Source organism: Stegostoma tigrinum, unplaced genomic scaffold, assembly GCF_030684315.1.
Source record: "Stegostoma tigrinum isolate sSteTig4 unplaced genomic scaffold, sSteTig4.hap1 scaffold_506, whole genome shotgun sequence".
In the NCBI taxonomy this organism is placed as follows: Eukaryota; Metazoa; Chordata; class Chondrichthyes; order Orectolobiformes; family Stegostomatidae; genus Stegostoma; species Stegostoma tigrinum.
Genome location: NW_026728437.1, coordinates 26933 through 53158, shown reverse-complemented (window position 1 = coordinate 53158; position 26226 = coordinate 26933). Strand labels below are relative to the sequence as shown.

Below are 26226 nucleotides of genomic sequence, written 5' to 3'. Positions count from 1 at the left end.
CCCTTCCCACATTTCCCACAATTCCAATGTTTCTCCAAGGTGACCATGTCCTTGTCTTTCTCCACGTTGAGCAATCACTTTACACCTTGTCTACACACAGAACACATCTGAGTTCACCGACTGCAGCACTGTCATTCAGGCACAGTGACTGCATAAAGCTCTTTTCATCATCAGTTTACTGTCTCCCATTCATGTTGCATCTGTCCTAGTGCTTTCTCAGTTATTTCGTTTTCCACATTCCACAGCTGATACGCAGGCCCTGATAAATTGAGAAATCCTTTCAGATTTTGAAGCGATGATTGGCTTGATTTGCCATTCAGAAATTTTCCTCAAAAAGTCTTCTTCAGAAAGAAAAGCCTTCCTGCAGCCAGCATAAACTCCTGTTACACCCCTTCCTGACCAATAAATGTTGCACATGGTTATTGAAAATGAAAATTAACATTTTTGAACCCTTCCTGTATACTCACTGTCGGTGAAGTATAATTTCTAACCCAGGCCCTTCTCTCACGTCACCCTGGCGCATTCTGTGTGGTTACAACAGAGGCAGTGACAGGCTGCTCATACCCCTGCTCCCATTGCTCATGTACTTTTGATCTCCATGTTATACATTTACCAAATACTGTTTTATCTTTACCAGTGCAGCAGAATTACAAACCTGCAGATTCACTTCCAGTCAGGAACAGGTCATTGATTTACGCTAACCTCTGATTTGAAGCACATTTCCAGCATTCACCGTTGTTCTTCCTCTGACTCTAAACCCAGTTGGAATGAAATTCTGTTCCGTGACTGGGAGCTGTGAGCCATGGAAGACAGTAGCTGGGACACATTTCTTAGACACAGCAGGATTAACCCATACCGTGGCTTGGCTGTCAGTGAATAGAGACGTGAAAGAGTAAAGTGCCATCTGACCCCCTCAGTGAGACCCTGAAGGATGTGTCCTGGCTGAAGTTCTGTCGCTGCCATTCGAATGCCCCCACTCGCCACCCACCTCCCCCCCAACCCTGAGATTGTCCTTTCTGAGCTCCGGGTGCTGTTCAACCCTCAGGACAAATACAACAAGCTACAGTGATGTGTTTGAAACAAAGCTGATTTATTTTACATTTCCCTAGAATGTTAAACTTTAGCCCAATTTGAGAGGTTATAAACATCGTCAGAAACAAACTCCAAATTTCAAAACAAAAGTATCAGAACATTCCAGCACAGACCAAGACCATTTTTAAAAATTTATTTGTGAGATGTGGGTGTCGCTGGCTGGCCAGTATTATTTGGCCCATCATGTTTGTGTTGGTTGAGATTGAAACACACAGGTTTGCAGCTTTCTGGATTCACCATTGAGAAGAGCAATTTCAGGCTGTGAACTCTGCCCCTATTTGTTTGCATTTCTCGTTTCAATTTGTTTCTGTGTCTTCTACACACCCAGCACAGGCACATCTTTTGTTGTTTTTTTTTGAGGCCTAACTCCAATCTTTGTGGCCATGAAAAACTAATAACATTTCTGCAATTTAATCTCTCCTGCCTTCCCCCGTGACAGACTGCCTTTTTGCCCCTCTCTCACCCCTACCTTGCTCAATACCTTTTACATTTCTGATGGGTGCCAGCCCTCTGTGACCTCACTGTGCCCCCGCGTCAGTGGCACGAGTTTTGAATTCTCTTCCTCCGGAGAAAATCTGAAATCTTTGTGGCGCAGCTTTCCCTAGATTTTATTTTTAAAACAAAAACTGTGAAATTGTTTCAACATTGAGTTTTTTTTATTCTTCATTCAAAAATTTGCGTCATTATAGCTAAGCTGTGATCCTTTCAGAGTCCAAAAATGTGCAGGTTAGGTGGACAAGCCATGCTAGGTTGCCCCCTAGTGTGCAGGTTAAGTGGTTGGGTTAACCCTGGTAAATGCTGAGTTATGGGAGTAGAGGGTCAGTATAGTGATGGGCCGAATGACCTCTTTCTGCACTGTAGGGATGTGATTCTAACCAGTTGTGCTCATGGTCATGTTTTCCTCATGACAGCTCACACATCACCAGGTTCATTCAGCTCAGGCTGTCATGCTGCCTTCGTGTTTTTGTGGGTTTGTGCTCAGACCTTTTATGGTTTACACAGTCTATTTGAGGATAAGAGTGAATTTGTAAATAGAGATTTCCCAACCAAAATCACTTGCAGATTAGGAAATATTTCTGCTGCTGGCATCACTCACAAGGATTGGGAAAATAAAGGGTCATTCACAAATCTTACACAATGCAGGTTGTAATTGCCAGTAAAGACTGAATAGCATCAAACTCTTTTCTAAAGAAAAGAGTAGGCCAGAGTTAACCTGGTACAAATTGGAAGCTTTGTCCCTGTGGAATGAAGTCATTGGATCTGAAACAAAAAATGGGAATCAGTCCTGAGGAAGAGCAACATGACCTGAAACATTAAACATTAATTAATGTGCTGAAATATCCCTTTACCCAAATTCAATCAAATTCACTCATTAATCAATCCATCCAGGATTTTCCCATTTCAGCAAATTTACAGAAATGTGAACCTTAGGTCAGTAGTTGGGAAATTATTGGAGAATGTTCTTTGGGACAGAATTTACTTATTTTTGGAAAACATATTCTGTAATTGTTGGACTAAAAAAGAACAAAACGTGAACAGTTTTTGGTATCACTTATGAATTACTTGACATTCATTTTACATATGTATAGAGCTAAAAAGTGTAATGTAATTACATCAGTGAAATTAATGTGATCATACAGTGAAAAAAAACATTAGAAACTAACTACAATTAATGAGCTGAATAATATGCGATTATTTGTACCAGTTTTTGCATTGACAATTCAATCTTAATTGATGCCTGTAATATTTTATGCTATTAAGCGTAACTCAACAACAAAGTAATGAAAGGATATCAGAAAAAGAGCTTTAGTTTCAGCTTTATGGACCTAAGGGATACTTGTACACAGAGTTGGATGATGGCACTGGAAACTGTTAAATACACAATGTCAGTGCGGACATGAAAAATAATTTCCTTTGCAAGGTGTTCCTCGCTCAGAATAATTAGAAATTTATTGTGATTATGAATCTACCATTTAAAAGATAGTTACTGTGATTGACTGAAAAAGGTTATATTTTACTTAGAAAATTAGACTAAGCAATATCCAGGTTGTAAATGTGTTTATTCAACAGAATATCTAGATTGTCCCAGGAGCTAATTATACATACACAACTCATAATAGCTTGAAAAATACATAGAAACAGTGATTATTGAATTGAGAAAGACATGACAGTTGTATTGGGCAGTTCAAATGTCTCACTACATTGGCAACATGTTTATGTTGTTCAAACAGGCAGCATGCTTGTCAAAGCAGCAGATTTTCATTTTGGTATGTACATCTGTTTAACTAGAATCCGTTCTGTTCTCAGTGTAAGAAACTCTTGTTGTTGTGTGCGATGGACTGTCACTAACAGTGTAATTTACCCGATCAGCTTTCCTTTGTCTGTCAATCAGGTGGCCAGTAAACTATACACCTGCTTTTCATAGATGATGCACAGAATCATTTCTGAGCAAATAAGTGGCAGATCACGAAGTTATTTCACTGAGAAAAATTTCTAGCACACATCGTCATCAGCATGTTCTGGTAAGATTTTCTGTACAATTCTGATCTCTACCTGTAAAGCTGATAATACCTGTGTTGCTTGTCAGTGAGGATTCAGTGCCTTTGTCATGAGCTGTTTTTATTCAGGCGGTTGTTTCAATATGAATCTGCCAAGTTCACAATCTCCTTTGACTGTAATTCTGTGAGATTACTGATTCACAGAATATTTTAATCTGCAGAAAGTAATGTTCAGTCACATGCCTCTCCATAATCCCGAAATGCAATTGTGAATCTTTCTCGATCTCACTTGAAATGTGTGATGATCTCTCTCTATTCTTGTCTATCTGTGACTCTGTCTCTGTCACTGTGTCTATCTGTCTCTCTTTGTCTGTCTGTCCCTGTGACGATCTGCATCTCTCTCTTTCTCTGTCACAGAGTCACAGATAGACAAGGACAGAGAGAGAGATCATCACATATGTAAAGTGAGATCGAGAAAGATTCACAACTGCATTTAGGGATTATGGAGACGCATACACAGGAACACACGGCGACAGAGAGCACGGGCGGGTGCACAGAGAATACAGAAGGACAGCGCAAGAACAAGAGATAGAGACAGTGTCACAAATGTAGGATGAACACAATGACAGCCTTAGACAGGGAGAAATGGAGAATAAGACTAACACTGTGTGTAACACCTTTATAACTCCACCCCTCCACCATCTGTTCAGAGGGACAGAGCCGTGCATTGTTTCCAATATTCCCATCAGAGATCACTCAGCACTGTTTTCATAGAATTCAGAGTATTCCTACAGTATGGAAACAGGGCCTTCGGCCCAAGAACGCCACTCCGACCCTCAGAGCACCTCACCCAGACACATCTCCCTGCAACCCACCTAATCTACACATCCCTGAACACTATGGGCAACTTATCTTGTCCCATCCACCCAGCCAGCACATGGGAGGAAACAAGAGCACCCGGAGGAAACCCACGCAGCCACAGGGAGAACATGCCAACTCCACACAGACAGTGTCTGTCTCTTTCTCTCTCTGTCTCTATGTGTATCTGTCTCTATCTTGATTGTTGTGTCCATCTGAGACTCTATCTCTCTCTGTTTCTGTACCTGTGTTTATCTGTCACTCTTTGCCTGTCTCCATGTGACGATATCTCCCCCCACACTCCCGGCCCTGTGTCTGTGTTGGTCCTGATGTTAATCTGTGACTGTCTGTCTCTGTCCCTGTGCCTATGTGTGTCTCTGTCTCTCTTTGTCTACTTGTGATTCTGCATGTGTCTGTCTGTCTGACTATCTGCCTCTCTCTCTCTCTGTGTTTCTCCCATTTGCTATGTGTGTATCTCTATCTCTATCCCTGGGTCTGAGTCTTCCTCTCACCCTGTGACTATCTGTGTGTGTCTCTCCCTCCGTCACTACATAAACGGCCTCATTGATGTGACATTTACAAGTGTAATCATCCTCTCTTTCTCTCTCTCTTCCTTCAGAGCAGAGGGTCAGACATGTGTCCCACAGCAACAACAATGGAAGCCACTCTACAAAACTCATTCCCAGCAACAATGTGACCCTGCCCTGCCCGCCCTACACACCCCGAGAATGACCAGGGCAACAGGAGCGCAGAGATCGGACCCACCTCACAACTAAATGTGCCCCGCAAGAGGCACAACATGCTACCTGTGAGCAAGATGGATCGCTCCTTTCCTGGCACTGTGACCCTTCCAGGAACTACCTCCTAAATCACACTGTGGCATTCCCTCAAATAGATGGACTGCACTGGCTCAGCAAAGCAGAGTGTCATCACCTTCTCGAGGGCAGGTGGGAAAGGGAAATGATAGCTGGCTCATCGAGTGTCTCTTAGATCCCATGGAGCAACTTCAGACCCATTCTGTCCTTCGCTCCCTCGCTCGCGCTCTCCGTCTCTGTGTGTATCTTTGAACCTCCCCTTGACTTTGTGTATTTGTCTCTCCCTCTCTATGTCTCTCTCCCCCTCTTCCAGTGTCTAATATTCTTCCAGTTCCTTCATGGGATGTGAGTGGCCATAAGCCAGTGATTGAACCCTTTGCAGCCCATGCAGTGTAGCTCACCCACAGCATTTAGAGGGTGGCACTTCCTGGACTCAGACAAGTGACAGTGTCAGAATGGGAATATTATTCGGGCCAGTGTGCACTGTGTCTGGGAGCAGAGATTGGAGATGGTCATGTTCCAGGCATGGACTGCTCTTGTCCACTCAGGAATAGTGGGTGCTGTTTTGGAGGACCATTTCTGGAAGGGGATGCTGAATAATCCAAAGTGATCTCTGTAGGTCCTTGGAAATGAAGCACAGCTCTGTCCCTCTGTATTGATGGTGAAGGGTATTGCTCTCATTCTCCATTTGTCCCTGTGTAAATCTGTCATTCTCTTCATCTTACATTTGTGACTCTTGCTTTCTACCTTGTGCTCTCTTTCTCTGTCCCTCTGTGTTCTCTGTGAATCTTTTTGGTCTCTCTCTGTCCCTGTGTGTTCCTGTACATTTCTCTCCATATCCCTGAATGCAGCTGTGAATCTGTCTCTGTCTCAGTTCATGTGTGATGATCTCTCTCTGTCACTGTGTCTATCAATATCTCTCTGTCTCTCACTCAATCGTTTTGCATATGTGTGTGTGTGTGTGTGTGTGTGTGTGTGTGTGTGTGTGTTTCTCTCTTTCTGTCCCTATCTCTCTCTCTCACCACACCCCCCCCCCCCAAACATCTACAACTATCTCTCCCTCCTTCACTACATAAACTCTCTAACTGATGTGACATTTACAAGTATATTCATCCTCTCTCTCTCTCCTTCAATGCAGAGGGTCAGGCATGTGTCCCACAGCAACAACAATGGAAGCAACATTCCAACACTCGTTCACAGCAACTATATGACCCCTCACCACTGAGAATGACCAGGGTGACAGAAGCACTTGGAGTTCATCTGCCACCCACCTGCATGTGTCCCTGCAAGAGGCACAATGTCCTGGCTGTGATCAAGATGGTTGCTCCTTCCCTGGCACTGTGTCTCACCCAGGAACTCCCTCCTAAATCACACTCTGGCCTTCCCTAAACCAGATGGATTGCTTTGGGTCAGCGAAACCAATCACCATCACCTTTGTGAGGGCAGGTAGTGAAGGGGAATTACAGCTGGCCCATCGAGTATCCCTCAGATCCCACAGAGCAACTTCAGACCAAATCTGTGCTAATTTCCCTGCTCTGTCTCTGGGTGTATCTTTGAGCCTCCCTTTGTTCCTGCATGCTTCTATTTCTCTCCTTCTTCCAGTTTCTTCATAGGATATGAGTGTCTATCGGTCGGTGAGTGATCCCTCTGCAATCCATGCGGTGTAGCTCACACACAGTGTTGTGAAGATGGGATTCGAGCCCAGTGACAGGGTCAGAATGGGGATATCATTTGAGTTCATTGCGCTCTGTGCCTGGAAGCAGAGATTGGACATGGGGATGTTCCAGGCATGGATTGCTGTTGTCCATTTGGGGATAGTGGTTGCTGTTTGGGGAGGTCATTTTTGGAAGGAGGTGCTGAATAACCCTGAATGATACTTGCAGAGGCTGTTGCAAATGATGCATAGGTCTGTCCGTCTGAACTGATGGTAAAGGGCTAGAGTAATTAAGGTTTTACATACTCTCTCTCTTATTCTCCATCTTCCCCTGAGTAGAGCTGTCATTGTCTTCATCTTACGTTTGTGAGCCCCTATTTGTTTCTTGTGCTCTCTCTCTCTGTCACTCCGTGTTCTTTGTGAATCTCTCCGTAACTCTCTGTCCCTGTGTATTCCTGTAAATCTCTCTCTGTGGCCCAGAATGTAGCTGTGTCTCATTTCATATCCGTAATAATTTCTCAGCCCCGTGTCTATCTGTCACACTCTGTCTCCCCCGTGTCTAAATGTGAGTCTCTCTCACTGTGCCAGTCTCTCTCTCCCTCTCTCTCCCTCTCTCTCTCTCTCGCTGTGTGTCATGGTGTCTATCTATGACTATCTCTGTCATCCCTGTGTTGATCTATTTGTGTCTCTTTCTCTCTGCCTGTGTCTACCTCTAGGTCTCTCTCATCCCTGTGTTGATCTCTGTGTGCCTTTCTATGTGTGCATGTCCATCTCTAGCTCTCTCTCTCTCTTCCTAAGTAGAGCTGTGTCTCTCTCTGTCCTTGTGTGCATTTGTGATCCTCAGTTTCTGACATGGCCTGTACTGTGTTTCTCTCTTTCTATCCCCATGTATATATTTCTCTTGTCTCTCTCACTACCGTGTCTCTGATTCTCTCTGCCCCGGTGTTTATTTATTTTAATCACATCTGGGATGGAAACATTTCTGGCCAGGCCTGCATTTCTTGCCCATCACTGACTGTGCAGAGAGCTGTGGGCCTGGACTCCATGACAGGCCAAACCAGACAACGAGCATTACTGAATCAAGTGTTTTCTTTTTCCCAAACAGTGACAATGGGTTCAACATCATTGTTGCATTCTCAGCTCTGAATTCTTTATTGAACTTAAATTCCACCCTCAGTCGTAGCTGGATTTGAACCTGGGTGCCCCTGGACTTGGGCTGAGTTTGTGTGTTAGTGGCATTGATAATACGATGAGGCCTATTTCTCTGTCCTTTCGGATTTCATGGTTTGCCTCTTATGTACCTGTGTGTTTCTGTGACTGTCTCTGTCCCTGTGATTATAATGTTGTGATTGTGTTGAAGGATCTGCTGGAGACTGGGTGCTGAGAGTTCCCCTACGATTATCCAGGATTGCAGTAAATGAGCTCTTTCACTGGAATGAGGCTGCACTTGCTATTCTGACTATTCCCCAGCATTCCTGAAAAGTGGGAACTGGGCACAGTGAGACTGTGGGGGAGATGCACTCAGATGGCGTAGCAGTGAGTCATTGGTAAGGTTTCGGCATCTGTGTCTCCTTGTCTTTGTGTCTAAATAAGGGGTCGGCCATTTAGAACAGAGTTGAGGAGAAACTTCTTCACCCAGAGAGTGGTGGATATATGGAATGGTCTGCCCCAGAAGGCAGTGGAGGCCAACTCTCTGGATACTTTCAAGAAAGAGATGCACAGAGCTCTTAAAGATAGTGGAATCAAAGGTTATGGGGAGAAGGCAGGAACAGGATACTGATTGTGGATGCTCAGCCATGATCATAATGAATGGTGGTGCTGGCTTGAAGGGCCGAATGGCCTACTCCAGCACCTGTTGTCAATTGTCTATTGTCTATTGTCCTTCTCCAGCTTCCAATGTTCTTCTACTTCCTTCATGGGATATGAGTGACAATCAGTCAGGGTGTGAATGCTTCACAGTCCATGAGATGTAGCTCACCCACAGTGTTGTGAGGGTGGCACTTCATGGATTCAGACCCACTGACAGCATTGCAATGGGAATATCGTTCGGAGTCAGTGTGCACTGTGTCTGGGAGCAGAGAATGGGGATGGGGATGTTCCCAAAAGGATGAAAGCAGTCAATCCTGGAATAGTGGGTGCTGTTGTGGAAGATCATTTTTGCTGAATAATCCTGAGTGATCCCTGCAGGGACCTTTAGATGATGTACAACTCTGTGCCACTGTACTCATAGTAAAGGGGAGAGAGTGTCTGTCTCATTCTCCATTTCTCCTTGTGATAACAGTGTCATCGTTTTCATCTTAGCTTTGTCTCTTTCTCTATCTGTCTCATGCCATTTCTTTGTGAATCTGTTTGTCTGTCTCTGTTTCTGTGAATCTCACTCCATGTTGCTGAATGTAGCTGCGATGTCTCTGTGATCAGTTCATAAGTGTGATAATCTCTCTCTGCTCCATGTGTCTATCTGTGGTTCTGTTTGTGTCCCTATATATATCAGCAATCTCTCTATGTCCCTGTGAATATCTGTTTCTTTCATTCATGGATTCCCTACAGTGTGGAAACAGGCCATTCGGCCCAATAAGGCTATACTATCCTTCAGAGCCTCCCACCACAACCCCATAACCCACTTGTTATACACATTGCTGAACAAGTTAGCATGGTCAATCCACTTAGCCTGTACACCTTTGGACCGTGGAAGGAAAACTGAGCACCCGGAGGAAAGTCACACAGACTTGGAGACCATGTGCAAACTTCACACAGTCACTCAAGGATGGGAGACAACTTGGGTCCCTGGTGCTGTGAGGCAGCAGTGCTAGCCACTGAGCCATGGTGCCTATCTATCTATCTCTCTGACCCTGTCTCTATCTGTTTCTCTCGCTCTTTCTGAGTCTGTGTCTGTCGATGGTTCTCCCCCCTCTCTCTCTTTCTCTTTCTGTCTTTCTTTCTCTCTCTCTCTCCCTCTCTCCATGCGTCTATCAGTTATTCTCTCTGCCCTGTCACTGTGTCTATTTGTGATTCTCTCTGTCATTGCACCTATCTGTGTCATCCTCTCTCTCTGTCTCCCTCAAAACCTGTGAAAATCTGTGTCTCTCCCAACCTCACTGTATAAATTGTCGAATTGCTGATACACTTACAAGTGTAATCATTCTCTCTCTCTCCATCTCTGTGTCTTTCTGTGTGTGTCTCTCTCTTTCTTTTTGTCCCTGTGAATAAATGTGAGTGTGTGTATGTACAAGACTGTATGTGAGAGCGTCTGCACACACGAGAGAGTGTGTGATTGAGAGTAAGGGACTGAGTATGTTTGAGACCCTTTACTGGGGCAGGGGAAGAAACACATGATTTATAGACAGCCACATAATGAAATTACAGGATGGAATCATTGACACAAACTTTGCAGTCCAATGGACACACTCACATGCATGGTCTTTCTTTCTGATGCACGCACACACACAGAGCCTCTCTTTGGGTCTCTCTCTCTCTCTCACATGCGCAAACACACGGAGACACGTGCGTGCAGACACACAGATGCACAGAGACACACACGCGCGCAGGTACACAGAGACACACACAGACACACACGCGCAGACACACGCGTGCGCATACACACGGAGACACACATGCACATGCACATGCTCTTTACCTGGATGTTGCTGATTATGGTCGATTTGAGATACAAAGAAAGGCCGGATATATTGGAATATTTTTCACTGAAGCGTAGGAGGTTTAAAGGTGACCTGATAAGGAGTTTATAAAATAATGAGGGGTATAGATAGAGGTAATGGTAGCTGTCATTTCCCTAGGATGGGACATTTCAAGACTAGGGTACACAATTTTAAAGGCGAAAGGAGAAAGATTCAGAGAAGGCATAAGGGGCAAAGTATTTACACAGAGGGTGGTAAGTGTGTGGAATAAATATCCTGAGTAAGAGGTGTGTGTGAGTACAATTACATCACTTAAAATACATTTGGGCCAGGAGCAGGCAGGTCAGACTAGTTTAGTTTGGGATTATGTTCGGCATGCACTAGTTGGACCGAAGAATCTGTTGTTGTGCTGTCGGACTGTATGACATGCAGATACGCACATGCACATGCACACACTCACACACACACACACACACACACACACACACACACACGCTCACACACACACACACGCTCACACACACACACTCACACACACACACACACACACACTCACACATACACACGCTGACACAAACGCACATGCTCACACATGCAAACACTCACACACATGCACATGCACATACTCACATACACACACACACATACATGCACTCACACACACACACATGCACGCGCACTCACACACATATGTGCGCTCACACACACACAAATGTGCATGCTCACACACACACTTACACACACACACACATGTGCTCATACACAAATGCGTGCGCTCTCAAACACATGCACACACACACGCACCCACATGCGCGCTCACACATGCACACAAACACACACATGCACATGCACACAGGTACATGCACATACGTGCACACTCACACAAACACACACTCACACGTACATGCACATACTTGCATGCTCACACACACATACACACACACACACACACACACACACACACACATACACACACACACACACACACGCTGACCCCTTGAGCTCAGAGCCTCACTGATTACAGCCCCTGATAAAACCTGTATAAAGTGCTCCCATGTTCTCCACAGTCCTGTGCTGGGAGCAAAGTGGGAGCGGAGATGGGGAAATGTGGGTGTTTGAGGGGCAGTGATATGATCAATGCTTTAAATTCTCAAACTCTACTGACATTTTCAGGAGGAGGAGAAGAAACAAAGTTTTGAATGTCAAGTTTGAAATGGCTGTATGTTGTGCAGACCAGGTAGAGACAGGGGCAGAAGAGAGAGAGAGAGAGAGTGAGAAAGAGATAACAAAGTGTGAAGCTGGATGAGCACAGCAGGCCAAGCAGCATCTCAGGAGTTTGATTCTGGGAGCCACACTGACAGCAGGAAAATCCCGACAGATCCTCAGCAAATATCCCCATTATCTTTCTATTCCTGTCTCTTGGGGCATCTGCAGTCCGGCTCTTAGGTGCTATTATGAGACCAATGTTAAATATTTTCAAGCTGCACTGACAGAGATAACATGGCTTTAAAAAGGTTTCAAAGAACAAGGAATGGTAAATCTTTGCTGCGAGAGAATTAACATTTCAATGGCCAGGAAAATCCAACAAAAGACTCCAATCCTGGGAATTACCATCTCTATCACACAGAGGCCTCCTTAATGAGCAGACTGAGGGACATTGCAATGTGTCAGAGGTGGAGTCTGCAAACCACTCACTGAGAAATGTGTCAGATTTATCCTGACATAATGCGTAGTGAGCAGCTCTCCCTGTTTGATTGAGATGGTGTGTGAGTATGTGTGTTTATTATTATTTTAAACCTCTGTTATATTGCCAGCTTATGATTTATTTGGTAGTTTGATGTTGCTATGATGTTTTGTAATGCTGTGGAGGTGGTGTAGTGCACATAAGACTGACCTCTTGTTGTGTAATTTTGCTGCAAAATGCTGTAGCTCCCCCTTTCAAGTAATCTTTTCTGTTTTATCCCCTGAAATTTCTGGTTTGGAAAGTGACAATGTGAAGATCCAAAATGTCTGGGGCCAGGAAAGCTTTGAAAAAAAAACTTCCAGAGGGGGACAATATTGGCCTGATGCCTGTTCCCACTGCATACCATGAGGGGCCCATATGAGTCCTCTCTCTTTCTGACCCTGAAGTTTATATGGGTTATGGAGGAGGGCAGTGTGATTAGATGTGACAGTGAGAGAAAGATTTGAAGAACTGAGAGAGCAGGACAAACAGGAGAGCCAGAGAGAGTATTTGAGATTGTGAATTAACTGTAATGTCAGATTCTGGGGTCACAGGAAATAATTAAACTGAGCCAGCATCACAGATGGGGAAAAAAATCAGATTATCTGGCTGCTGGGACACTGCTGCATGTGGGATCTTGCTGTGTATTAATTGTCCCAGTGCCATTGTTACAGGCTGTGACTGTTTTAATCAGCTCACCCATCATTTCAAAGCTTTACGAAGGGACTGGCATGGAAACTAAACGCACCACCCGATATGTTTGTGTTCAGATGTTGCCAAGAGATTGTCCATGTGACAGAGAGGAAATCCCAGGATCTTGCTGCACTGTCTCTGCTTTGCCTTTCAACTAATGCTGTCTCTTTTTTTTCTCCAAAGGGATCAGTTATTTTTTGAAGAACCAAAGGGGAGGTTTTTGGGGCCCACAACGCATAGAACAACGGCTTTCTCCGAAGGGGGATATCATCCTGAGACTTATTGGACAGGCTGCACCCCAGGGTTTGAAGCTTGGGGTTAAAGTAATCGGGGCCATGGGATTTGGCACAAACATGTGTCAGGACTCCCCAAGGAGGAAATCAAAATTGTAAATGTGAAATCTCACAAAAGACATGTTCTGAAGTCAGAGTAATAATGTGAGAATGTGAAGTCGACATTGGGATTGAGAGACAGACTTGCAACATGGAGAGAGGCAGAAGAAAATGGAGAGGGACGGAGTGAGAGGCATTTGAGATTCTTAAGTATCTGTCACGATAGTGCCTGGGGAATACAGAAAATATTTACCATTTAACCAACATTGGGTTTATCTTGTTCCTGACACATTGCTGGCAGTGGGATCTTGCTGTGCCTCATTGTCCTGCAGCAATGCGACTGTCTCGATAATCTCCTCCTTTTAACCTTGCCTGATGGGTCTGGGATTGAAATTTCCCAAAGTTTTCCCCAATTCAATCAGAGCCTGGCATTGATGAGGGATGGCTTGTGTGAAGGGGAGACATCAAACCCTAGCCTCTTGCTGGGCGATTTCTTTAACAATGTCCTTCCTTTCCAGTTCCAATAACTTTCCTCCCTTTCTCTGTCTATTTATTTTGAAACTACAAGGGGATAAGAAATCCTTCCCTTGGACACAAGTTTCCTTCAGAGCGAGGAGGGGTGGGGTTCAGGCATTGGCCTGAGGCCTGTTCAAAAGGCTGCAGACTGCGGGGCCCATGTCAGTTGTATTTGATTATTACCTCAAGATTTGAATTCCTCTGGTGTACCCTGGTTTTCTTTTAGGAGCCTCCAGGTAACTTTTAAGAACAGGTTTGAAGTCTGGGGTTAAAGTAACCAGGGCTTTGGGATTTGACACAAACATGTTAATTCTCCTCCCAGTGAGTGTCTGACAGACAGGACTCCCCACGGAGGAAATTAAAACCATAAATGTGAAACTCTCTTCAAAGACTCATTCTCACTTCAGTGTAATGTGTGACATGTGCAGGCCAGGATGAAAAAAAATTGATAATCACATAAATAAAATATTTTTTGGCCATTTTACTTCAATCCCCTGAGTAACTGCGAGGGCATCTCTGTCTTTCTCACTCTGTCTCCTCTCCTGAACCCTCTCCAGCTTCCTTTCACTTTTTTTTTCAAACAGAAACAGAGGGGGAGTTAGAAATAGTTTGCAATACAAAGTTTTTTTACCAAAAAAAATACAGATGTAGACAAAAAGTGTGAGTGGGAGGGTGTGAGGGATAAAGGGACAAGATATGTCTTTGTATCTGTGCTGGGAAAGGGAGACAGGATCTGGGGGAGGTGGCATATTGTTGGTGAGAGAACTGGGGTCTCCAATATCTCTTCACTGCCCAACTCCAATCACTTTGTTCTAGAAAGTGCCACCCACCAACTCAAATCCTGGGATGGAGGGGGTGTTTTTTGTCCCAAAGAAACTGATAGCCTCTTCCCTGAATGGAAATTGTGATTTCAACACATTTTGGAGCAGGAAGGGGCGACCTGTAGGATCGCAATGTGTATCAATGACCTGCAGCATTACTGGCACAGAATGCTGGGAAACAGTGCCCTGGCTTATCAAACAGAATATCCTCCAACATCAATGTCACAGTCTTTTTAAATGATAACGATTACAATGCACAGGATTTAATCTGGGAGAGAGAGAGAAAAAAAATCAGAAATGGGGAGGTGGGGAGGGAACAAGTGAGAGAGGAAGAAAGATCGAAAGATTAGAGATTTAGAAGGGAAAGAGAGAGAGCCTGGAAAAGAGAGAGTGACATATCAGAGGTGAAGGGGAGAGAAGGAAGTATTTTGAATTTCGCAAGCAGCAGGATTGGTCCCTCTCTGTCAGCCTGGAGCCAGAATTGAGCCCTTAACCAGCATCAGTGAAACCCACAATCTATCTGCAGTCACACTGTTGCTTGTGGGATCTTGCTGTGTGTCAAATTACCTGCAGTGTGGCCTACATTGCAACAAGATGCCCAGTGTCCAAATGTTGTTTACAGAGCCTTTGATATTACATTTTCTTTGTCTCTCTGTCTCACTCTGTCCATCTCCTTCTCCACGCACCTTCCTCAGACTGGGATCTTCCTCACTTTCTCTCTGACCATACTCTGGCTCTTTCTTTCTCTCTTACTTTATCTCTTCCCCATTTCCCTCTCTCCATTGCCATTCCTCAGTTTAGGCCTTCCCCACTCCCACCACTCTCTCCAGACCGTCCCACCGTTTTAGACAGTCAATGCCGCAGTGTGACAGGTCAGGGTTACTAAATGGCAGGGGTGACAACATTTCAGTCACAGAGGTATAATTCAGAGACAGTGTTGGGGGGAAAGGGAGATGGAGACAGAGAGGAAAAGCTTAGAAAGGCGGGGATGGGAGTGAGATCGGAGGGCTGTGGGAGTGGGGAGGTGGGGATGTATGGGAGGCGGGGAATAGATACAAGGGCTGTGGTGGGGGATCAGTAGTCATTGGGATCTTGCTGTGCAGTTGTTTGTTTATTCAAAATTTAGCCCCTTCTGGGTGTTGTATATGGGACGGGGAGAGGGGAGAGTTGGGGGAGATCAGGAATCCTAACCATATGTGAAGCTTTGGAAGTCATATCTGTGTTTCAGATGGGGCCACATGGCAGCAAGCAATCAATGGAAGATGCAGGTGTCAGGTTCGTTTTCGGAGACCCTCATGGACTTGCTGCAATAACAAGACACTGACCTGTTTAGAAAAACACAAATCCTTTTATAACCAAGCAAGTACAAGCTGTGGAGAATTATTGTACTCAACACGGCACAGAGCGCAGAGTCTCACAAGTAATTCTCCCCGAGCAGTGGACAGTCCCCGCTTTTTATACTTTACAAAGACATGATACATAAAACAGATGTAATGGGAGCTGCTTGGCCTGCTGTGTTCATCCAGCTTCACACTTTGTTACCCTGATACATAAAACAGTTTCACATTTTACAATGACATGATGCATGAAACAATTACTACAACAGACAAAAACAGGATACCAAACAATGATTACATCAACAACATAAAAGACCAGGATATAGTATCGATTGCCAGTGAAGTAGCTGCTAATGGCAGGAGGCGATTTCGAGTTGTTGTCCAGGACAGATTCTGATTTCAAGTTGCCAGTGTTTCTGGCTGGAACAAAGTCAGTGCCCTGGCCCCTTTGTCAGCGACAGAAGTTACATGCTTCAGAGGTCTCACACCTTTACAAATGTTCCTTACTTAACCTTATTTGAAACAGTTTGATTCTTGTTTTATTCAGTCAGGAAGCTGAAGACAGTGTTTGCATAATGATGAGTGGGAAGATAAGGAGTTACAAAAGTTTTACACTGAATTCCTAGCTGGGCAGGAAGCTTCAGGGTAGTGCCTGCATACCGATGTGTAGGTAAATAAAAGACTTTAATTTATAGAAGTATAGACATCAATGGGATGTTATCCCAATAACATCTCACAGGCACCACCCGAATGAAGTGTATTGGCGAGCTGAAGGCCATAGGAGATTGGAAGGGAGGGGTGAGCTGGATACTCCTGTCGATCCATCAAACTGTTTTCTCTCCTGCATTTCATCTTGGAATATCTGGGAGAAATTCCGCTGGGACTTATTGTCATTTTAATGGAGAGGTAGGTGGGTAGGATGGGTTGCCAGGATCTGGGAAAGGAAGACTACAATCCCTCCTCCTCCCCCCACCACCCCATGTCCCAATGCCACCTCTTGGCCCCTCTTGGCCTGTCTGTGAGGTTTTGGGGTGAATGGAGGGAATTGTTCCCATTGACTGGGACCTTATTCTGATCTCTGGGAGGGCTGTGGGTGAGGGAGTGGGGGTGTCAGTGCAGGATCTGGAACGGGGAGGGGCTCAGTATTACAAAGGGGCAGAAACTGCAGGGACTGACATCACACCCACCCCCCACTCCCTCTACGCCAGTGTTCAGGATGAGTTAAGATTCTCCATCAACGTGTGGCCATTTTCACATTTTGCTGTTTATGCAACCACACACAGCGCGGAGAGTGGAGGTGGGGTTGGGGTGAAGATGGGAGTGTTGGGGGGAAAAGGAATACAGCTGAAACAGGTAGAGGTGGACACGTTTAGCGAGGCTAGGTACAGAATCTTGGGAGGTGGTGGTGAGAGGCTAACTCACGTGTTCAGTCCGACTCTGCTCAAAAGTTGAAATGGGGGAGTGTAATATTTGCAGGCGGGTTCAGTGGGGGAGAGGCCTGTTTTCACATTGCAGCCTGTAGAGGGGGTGGGCCAGGCTCCGACAAGGTGTTGAGGGAATCCCTCAGCAGTACCGCACACAGCTGCCGGTGGGATCTTACTGTGCACCAATGCAGCCTGCAGGTCACCCTCACGTCGACATGAGGCTGTCTGCAGGGCCCTGGGCTGAGACTGCTGATGGCCTGATAGTGCGTGCACTGAGTTGTATGTCACCCCTTCTTTCCCCAACCCTACCGCAGCCCAGAACCACCCCACATTCCCTCACCCCTGCAACCTCCAAAATGCGACAATGATGTTGCAAATGTCCACGAGACACAGCGGGGAGATGGGAACACATGGCAAACGTGAGGCAGAAGAGGGCATTGCTATTGAAACTTGAAGGAAATGGAGAGAGTGAGGGACATTGATCGATTCTCGAGCAGGAGAAAGTCAACAGAGATCGATCCATGGATAGGGGCAGAGACAGAGATGGGGAGGGAGAGAGACAGGCGACTGGACACTTTGAAAGGTTCATCATTAATATTTCATGTAGAAACAGCACCAATCCCAGGTGGAGTGGGCAAGAGGTTTGTGCCTGGTGAATGGGAGTGGGCAGAGGGGAACATTGGTCATTTCTTTGTGTTTTTTTAACCGCATCGCCAGAGTGACAGAGAACAAGCTGTGGGGGGGACAGGTTAAACACTGAGTGGGGAGATGGAGAGGGACAGAGACACAGGCCCTGTTGGGTGACTCTCCACCACTGAGTCACTGCCCAGCCTCTCAGGAAATAAACCTTTTTTGAGTGCGAGCAGCAGCGGAGGCAAGACGGACCCGGAAGACCGCAGCTAAGGTAAAGCAGTTTATTTTTAAAATTACTTACCAGTAGCGGGCAGCGGTGTTTTTCCTCTTTCAGAGAAGGAGCGGGAGCAGCGGAGGAAGTGACGAGGACCAGAGGGGCAGCCGGGAAGGAAAGCAGTGAGTATAAATACTCACCCTTCGACGCCAACGGCCATTTTGAGTGCGAGCAGCAGCGGAGGCAAGACGGACCCGGAAGACTGCAGCTAAGGTAAAGCAGTTTATTTTTAAAATTACTTACCGGTAGCGGGCAGCAGTGTTTTTCCTCTTTCAGAGAAGGAGCGGGAGCAGCGGAGGAAGTGACGAGGACCAGAGGGGCAGCCGGGAAGGAAAGCAGTGACCATATATATCAGCAAGGCGGCTAAACCCGAGACTCTACAACTGTAGAGTCTCCCACCCGCCCTCCTCCTCTAACCTAGTTAGTAAGGTAAGGTTCATTCTAAACTTTCTCTATTGAATATAAGTTTGTTATTAATTTGTTATTATTATTTGACGTAAGCTTTCTACTTTAGTATTGAGTGGGTGTTCAGATAAGTGGGGTATGGACGCTAGGGCAGTTGCTTGTTCCTCCTGCAGAATGTGGCAGTTGGGAGATGTGGCACACGTCTCCACTGGCTACATCTGCGGGAAGTGCACCCAGCTACAGCTCCTTGAAAACCGTGTTAGGGAAATGGAGCTGGAGCTGGATGAACTACGGATCATTCGGGAGGCAGAGGGGGTAATTGAGAGGAGTTATCGGGAGTTGGTCACTCCTAAGGCTCAGGGCGAGGATAGATGGGTTACAGTTAGGGGGAGGAAAGGGGACAGACAGACAGTGCAGAGATCCCCTGTGGGCATTCCCCTCAGCAATAAGTATACCGTTTTGGATACTGCTGGGGGGGATGACCTACCAGAGGAAAGCCATAGTAGTCAGTTCTCTGGCACTGAGCCTGACACTGTGGCAAAGAAGGGAAGGGGGCAGAATAGAAAAGTACTCGTGGTAGGGGACTCGATAGTTAGGGGAATCGACAGGAGATTTTGTGGGCAAGATCGGGATTCCCGGAAGGTAAGTTGCCTCCCTGGTGCCAAGGTCCGGGACGTCTCCGATCGGGTGTATAAAGTGCTAAAAGGGGAGGGCGACCAGCCAGAAATCGTGTTACATATTGGCACAAATGATATAGCCAGAAATAGGTTTGAGGGTATAAAAAGTGATTTCAGGGAGTTAGGATGGAAGCTGCAGAGCAGGACGAACAGAGTAGTGTTCTCTGGTTTACTACCGGTGCCACGAGATAGCGAGGTGAGGAACAGGGAGCGGGCGCAGCTGAACACGTGGCTACGCAGCTGGTGTAGGAGGGAGGGCTTCAGATATGTTGATAATTGGGATGCCTTCTGGGGAAGGTGGGACCTGTACAAGAAGGACGGGTTGCATCTGAACTGGAAGGGGTCCAATGTCCTGGGTAGAAGGTTTGCTCGAGTAGTTCGAGAGGGTTTAAACTAGTATGGCAGGGGGGTGGGAACCTGAGCTGTATACCAGAGGTGAGCGTTGATGCAGGTGAGGCAGTAGCAAGAGGTAGACCAGCTAGTGGGAAGGATTTTCCTGGGAAGGAACCAAGGGATCGGTTAAAGTGTGTTTGCTTTAATGCAAGGAGTATCAGGAATAAAAGTGATGAACTTCGAGCATGGATCAGTACCTGGTGCTATGATGTTGTGGCCATAACAGAGACATGGGTTTCTCAGGGGCAGGAATGGTTGCTGGATGTTCCAGGGTTTAGAACATTTAAAAAGAATAGGGAAGGGGAAAAAGAGGAGGGGGTGTAGCACTACTAATCAGAGAGAGTATCACAGCTACAGAAGCTTCCATTGTCGAGGAAGATCCGCCTACCGAGTCAGTATGGGTGGGAATTGGGAACAGCAAGGGAGCAGTCACCTTGTTAGGGGTTTACTACAGGCCCCCCAATAGCAGCAGGGAGATTGAAGAAAGCATAGGTCGACAGATTTTGGAAAAGTGTGCACGCAGTAGGGTTGTTGTAATGGGTGACTTTAACTTTCCTAATATTGATTGGAACCTCCTTCGAGCAGAAGATTTGAATGCAGCTGTTTTTGTAAGGTGTGTTCAGGAGGGTTTCCTAACGCAGTACATTGACAGGCCGACGAAGGGAGAGGCCATTCTTGACTTGGTGCTCGGAAACGAGCCGGGGCAGGTATCAGATCTTGTGGTGGGAGAGCATTTTGGTGATAGTGACCATAACTGCCTCACATTCCACATAGCTATGGAGAAGGAGAGGATTAGGCAATATGGGAGGATATTTAATTGGGGAAGAGGAAACTATGATGCGATTAGACATGAGTTAGGAAGCATGGACTGGGAGCAGTTGTTCCATGGTAAGGGAACTATAGACATGTGGAGACGGTTTAAGGAACAGTTGTTGGGAGTGATGAGTAAATATGTCCCTCTGAGACAGGCAAGAAGGGATAAGATTAAGGAACCTTGGATGACGAGAGCGGTGGAGCTTCTTGTGAAAAGGAAGAAGGTAGCTTACATAAGGTGGAGGAAGCTAGGGTCAAGTTCAGCTAGAGAGGATTACATGCAGGCAAGGAAGGAGCTCAAAAATGGTCTGAGGAGAGCCAGGAGGGGGCACGAGAAAGGCTTGGCAGAAGGAAACGGGGAAAACGCAAAGGCATTTTACACTTACGTGAGGAATAAGAGAATGGTCAAAGAAAGAGTAGGGCCGATCAGGGATAGCATAGGGAACTTGTGTGTGGAGCCTGAGGAGGTAGGGGAAGCCCTAAATGAGTTTTTTGCTTCTGTCTTTACGAAAGAAACCAACTTTGTAGTGAATGAAACCTTTGAAGAGCAGGTGTGCATGCTGGAATGGATAGAGATAGACGAAGCTGATGTGCTGAAAATTTTGTCAAACATTAAGATTGACAAGTCGCCAGGCCCGGATCAGATTTGTCCTCGGCTGCTTTGGGAAGCGAGAAATGCAATTGCTTCGCCACTTGCGAAGATCTTTGCATCCTCGCTCTCCACTGGAGTCGTACTTGAGGACTGGAGAGAGGCAAATGTAATTCCTCTCTTCAAGAAAGGAAATAGGGAAATCCCTGGCAATTATAGACCGGTAAGTCTCACGTCTGTCGTCTGCAAGGTGTTAGAAAGGATTCTGAGGGATAAGATTTATGACCATCTGGAAGAGCATGGCTTGATCAAATACAGTCAACACGGCTTTGTGAGGGGTAGGTCATGCCTTACAAACCTTATCGAGTTTTTTGAGGATGTGACTAGAAAAGTTGATGAGGGTCGAGCTGTGGATGTGGTGTATATGGACTTCAGTAAGGCATTTGATAAGGTTCCCCATGGTAGGCTCATTCAGAAGGTCAGGAGGAATGGGATACAGGGGAACTTAGCTGCTTGGATACAGAATTGGCTGGCCAACAGAAGACAGCGAGTGGTAGTAGAAGGAAAATATTCTGCCTGGAAGTCAGTGGTGAGTGGAGTTCCACAGGGCTCTGTCCTTGGGCCTCCACTGTTTGTAATTTTTATTAATGACTTGGACGAGGGAATTGAAAGATGGGTCAGCAAGTTTGCAGACGACACAAAGGTCGGAGGTGTCGTTGACAGTGTAGAGGGCTGTTGTAGGCTGCAGCGGGACATTGACAGGATGCAGAGATGGGCTGAGAGGTGGCAGATGGAGTTCAACCTGGATAAATGCGAGGTGATGCATTTTGGAAGGTCGAATTTGAAAGCTGAGTACAGGATTAAGGATAAGATTCTTGGCAGCGTGGAGGAACAGAGGGATCTTGGTGTGCAGATACATAGATCCCTTAAAATGGCCACCCAAGTGGACAGGGTTGTTAAGAAAGCATATGGTGTTTTGGCTTTCATTAACAGGGGGATTGAGTTGAAGAGTTGTGAGATCTTGTTGCAGCTCTATAAAACTTTGGTTAGACCGCACTTGGAATACTGCGTCCAGTTCTGGGCGCCCTATTATAGGAAAGATGTGGATGCTTTGGAGAGAGTTCAGAGGAGGTTTACCAGGATGCTGCCTGGACTGGAGGGCTTATCTTATGAAGAGAGGTTGACTGAGCTTGGTCTCTTTTCATTGTAGAAAAGGAGGAGGAGAGGGGACCTAATTGAGGTATACAAGATAATGAGAGGCATAGATAGAGTTGATAGCCAGAGACTATTTCCCAGGGCAGAAATGGCTAGCACGAGGGGTCATAGTTTTAAGCTCGTTGGTGGAAAGTATAGAGGGGATGTCAGAGGCAGGTTCTTTACGCAGAGAGTTGTGAGAGCATGGAATGCATTGCCAGCAGCAGTTGTGGAAGCAAGGTCATTGGGGTCATTTAAGAGACTGCTGGACATGTATATGGTCACAGAAATTTGAGGGTGCATACATGAGGATCAATGGTCGGCACAACATTGTGCGCTGAAGGGCCTGTTCTGTGCTGTACTGTTCTATGTTCTATGTTCTAAACCCTGGGGACAGTCAGAAAGCATCTGCCCCTTGATCCCTGTTGAAATCTCTTCCATTTCTCTGGGTTCAAAACCAGGGGAAAGTGCTGATAAAATGGGGAAATGTTGGAGGTCAGTCAGTGGCAGGATTGCCTTTGTTTCTGTTTATTTTTTCTTCAAAATATCCTGGCTTTGATTTGGTCAATTTCTGTCTGTTTATTTTCTCTCTCTTTCTCTCTCTCTCTCTCTCTCTGTTTCCCCCGCTCACCCCTCACCCCACCATCTCATTCTCTGTCTCTCTCTCTCTGTGCTGGGGCAGGGGGGGAGATATCTGACACTGAAGCTTGTAGACAGTGAGACACACAGATTCTGGGAGTGGGGGTGTGGGATGTGTGAGGGGGGTGTGAATCCCAGCTCTGGAGTAAATATCTCTCCTGCCCTTCCCCTCAAACAGAAACACTGGGACAGTGAGGCAGTTTGAGATATCTTCCTGTTCCCCACTCTCTGTGTTTAAAATCAGGAGCTGTGCTGGTGTTTGGGTGGAGGGCGGGGTGGGGTGGGGTGAGGAGAGTGTGAGATTGTGGATACTCAGGCATGTTCAGCAGTGGGATCTTGCTGTGCTGGGTGGGGAATGTCTCAGATTGCTGAAGGCAGCAAGCGGTGAGATTTTGCTGAGCTTTCGGTGCTTTTTAAAAAAAAAATCCATTTTCATTTCTCTCTGTCTTACCTCCACCCCCAAGGAGATTTTATTCGGGAGCTGAAACTCGGGATGATGCAGAGTCAGAGAGAATCAAATCATTCTGCAGTGAGGAATCGTCAGACAGGAGCTGGGACCAGAGAGAGCGAGACAGAGAGAATCACAATAAACCATCCAGTGTCCTTGTCGTTCAATTCCACACTCACATGCTCACAGGAAAAATGAATTATGGGGCTCAGGCAGTCTCTGGAGTTTGGACCACAAGGGCGTGAGACCTGGGCTGGGGCTTGGGGGAGACGAAGGGGAAAAATGGGGCTGCTGCACAGTCTGATCCCACAGATTTCACTGCCTTCCTCTGACTCCATATTCCCAGCTTCTTGTCTCTCTCACAGCTTTCCATAAGTCTCCATCTCCCCCACATCCCCAAATCTCCCCCATCCACTCTCCCCTGATCCTCTGATATCCTTCCTTCGAATCACTTGGCTCCCTTCCTGGGATTTTCAGGAACTGTTCCAGCGTACAATCTTTCTGAAATCTGGCCTTCCCCATTCACCTCTCTCTGCACTTTCACTCTCTCACTGTCCTGTGGGATCTTGCTGTTCCTGCCTGACAGTCATTCTATCTGCATGCTCCCTCACTGTCTCCCTATTCCCTACTCTCGATGGTATCTCTCTGTCTGCTCTTCTTTCACTCGATTTCTCTCTGTCTCTCTCTCTCTCTATCCTTTCCTATTTTCTCCCTGGGATTTCTCTCTCTCTCTCTCTCTGTCCTTTCGTGTTCTCTCCCTCGGATTTCTCCCTCTCTACCTGTCCTTTTCCATTCTATCCCTGGGTTTGCTCTCACTCTAAGTTGCTTTCTGTTTCTCTACCTGAGTTTATAGCGGGTTTTGAGAAAATTTGTAGCTCAGGTTGAGTTTCTGGATGTAAGTTTGCTCGCTGAGCTGGAAGGTTCATTTTCAGACGTTTCATCACCATTCTAGGTAACACCATCAGTGAGCCTCCGACGAAGCGCTGGTGTTATGTCCTGCTGAGTTTACATTAACCTCAGTTTATTTTCCCCCTCTTTCCCACTCTTTCTATCTGCCCTTTTTCTTGTTCTCAATGGGATTTCTCTCTGCCCTGTCTGTCTGCCCTTCTGACTCTCCCAGTGGTACTCTTTTGCTCCGCCTCTGCCCCTGGGTTTCCTCATTATGTCTCTCTTGCTGAGATCATTCTCTCTCCCCTCCCTCTGCCTCTCTCCCTTTCTGTTTCTCTGTCTCTCTCCTCAATCTTTCTCTGTCTATCGTCTGTTTTCCAGCCTCAAGTTTCACACTCTCTCGGTCCGTGTGTCTCTCTCGCTTGTCTATCCTTCTATCGCTCTCTGGGGTCTTTCTGTCCCTTTCTATCTGACCCTCTGTTTCTCTCTCCCTATCTTTTCATCTCCCTCTGTCTCTGTCCTACACCTTTTCACTCCCTGGGATCTTTCTCTGTCTCTCTCTCCTTCCCCCTCTCCCCCCTCTCACTTTCCCTCCCTCCCTGGGATTATCTGCCTGCCTGCCCATTGCTCTCTCTCCCTCCCTGGGGCTGTGTCACTCTGTCTGCCTGTATCTCTCTGTCTCTCTCCCTAGAGTGGGTTTGGGCTTTGTGCCAGAGTGGAGAGGGGTGTATATTTATTGGAGTGAGATCGCCCCTGTTTTCTTCTCTCCCTCTCTTTCTTTGTCTGTCCCTCTCTCTTTATCTGTTCCCCTCTCCACATCACTTCACTATTCTTCTGTCTCTCTATACCTCTTTTCTCCTGTTGGATTTTCTTTCTCTCTCTCTCTCACCCCTCTCCCTCCTTCTGTGTGTTTCCACTTCTTACTCCCCATAGCTTGTCTATCCCTTGGCATGTCTGTGCCTCTTTTCTCCTCGTGGGTTCTCTCCCTCCCTCTCTGTCTATGACTCTCTCTCCCCATTGCTTGCCTCACCCTCCCTGAGCCCCTGCCCCACCTGAGTTTCACCCTTGCCTGCTCTCTCTAAACTGAAAGGGGGGTGGGGGGTTACCTGTCTCATTGAGGGGGGCAGGGTCTGCCTGGGGACCAGGGTCTTGCTGTTATGTCAGGCAGTCAGTGAAAAGGCCTCTGAGTCTCTCGCCCTATGCCCTGTGACCTCTGCCCCCAGGGTGAGGCAATGACTTGGTGAGGTGGAGGGGGGATTGTCCACAGAAGGAAATGCAGAGGGCCATTTATATACAGTGGAGTTGCGGTCACGGAGGAACTGGGAGGGGAGAGGAGCTCTATGTGGGGGGGGTGGTAATTATAAACTGAGAGTTGAAACTTTTTGTGAGGGACAAAATATTTGTGTGGTAAAACTCAAGTTGGGGAATTTTGAAAGGTGTTGCAAACATTTATTGAGGGGGCAATATCAGGGGAAATGCAAAGTGGGGGAGTCCCAAAATGGGGAAGGAGGGCAAGCTTTGGGGGCAATATTGTGGAGAGTAACTGAAATTGGGGAAGCAGCAATATAAGGGAAAAATATTTGACAGGGAGGGTCAAATTACTTATGGGGGGGTGCAATATTGTTTTGGGGAGGCACAGGATTTGGAGATGGGGTACAATATTGTGATGGTCGGGAAAAAGTGGAGGACACATTTCTGGGGAGGTAAAAAGGGGCAAAACGTGGAGACAGTGAAACATGCTGGACAGAAGATTTGGGCAGGAGGCAGAAAATGGCTCAAAATTGCATGCCACAAAATTCTAGGGCTCATTTTGGCAGGGGTCATTTCAGGGGAGCACATTGGGAAGCATACATTTAAGGAAGGCATTTGATAAGG

General features: G+C 46.3%; 1 long non-coding RNA gene across 1 annotated transcript in view; it reads right to left on the bottom strand.

Annotated features, from left to right (window-relative positions):
* Positions 1–1071: 1071 nt before the first annotated feature.
* Positions 1072–26226, bottom strand: part of LOC132208708 (uncharacterized) — a 31397-nt gene continuing 6242 nt past the window's right edge. Inside the window, exons 2-3 of the long non-coding RNA XR_009444830.1 lie at positions 18333–18513; positions 1072–2352 (exon numbers count right to left, since the gene is read on the bottom strand). This is a non-coding gene — a long non-coding RNA (uncharacterized LOC132208708). The remainder of the gene's footprint in view (positions 2353–18332; positions 18514–26226) is intronic.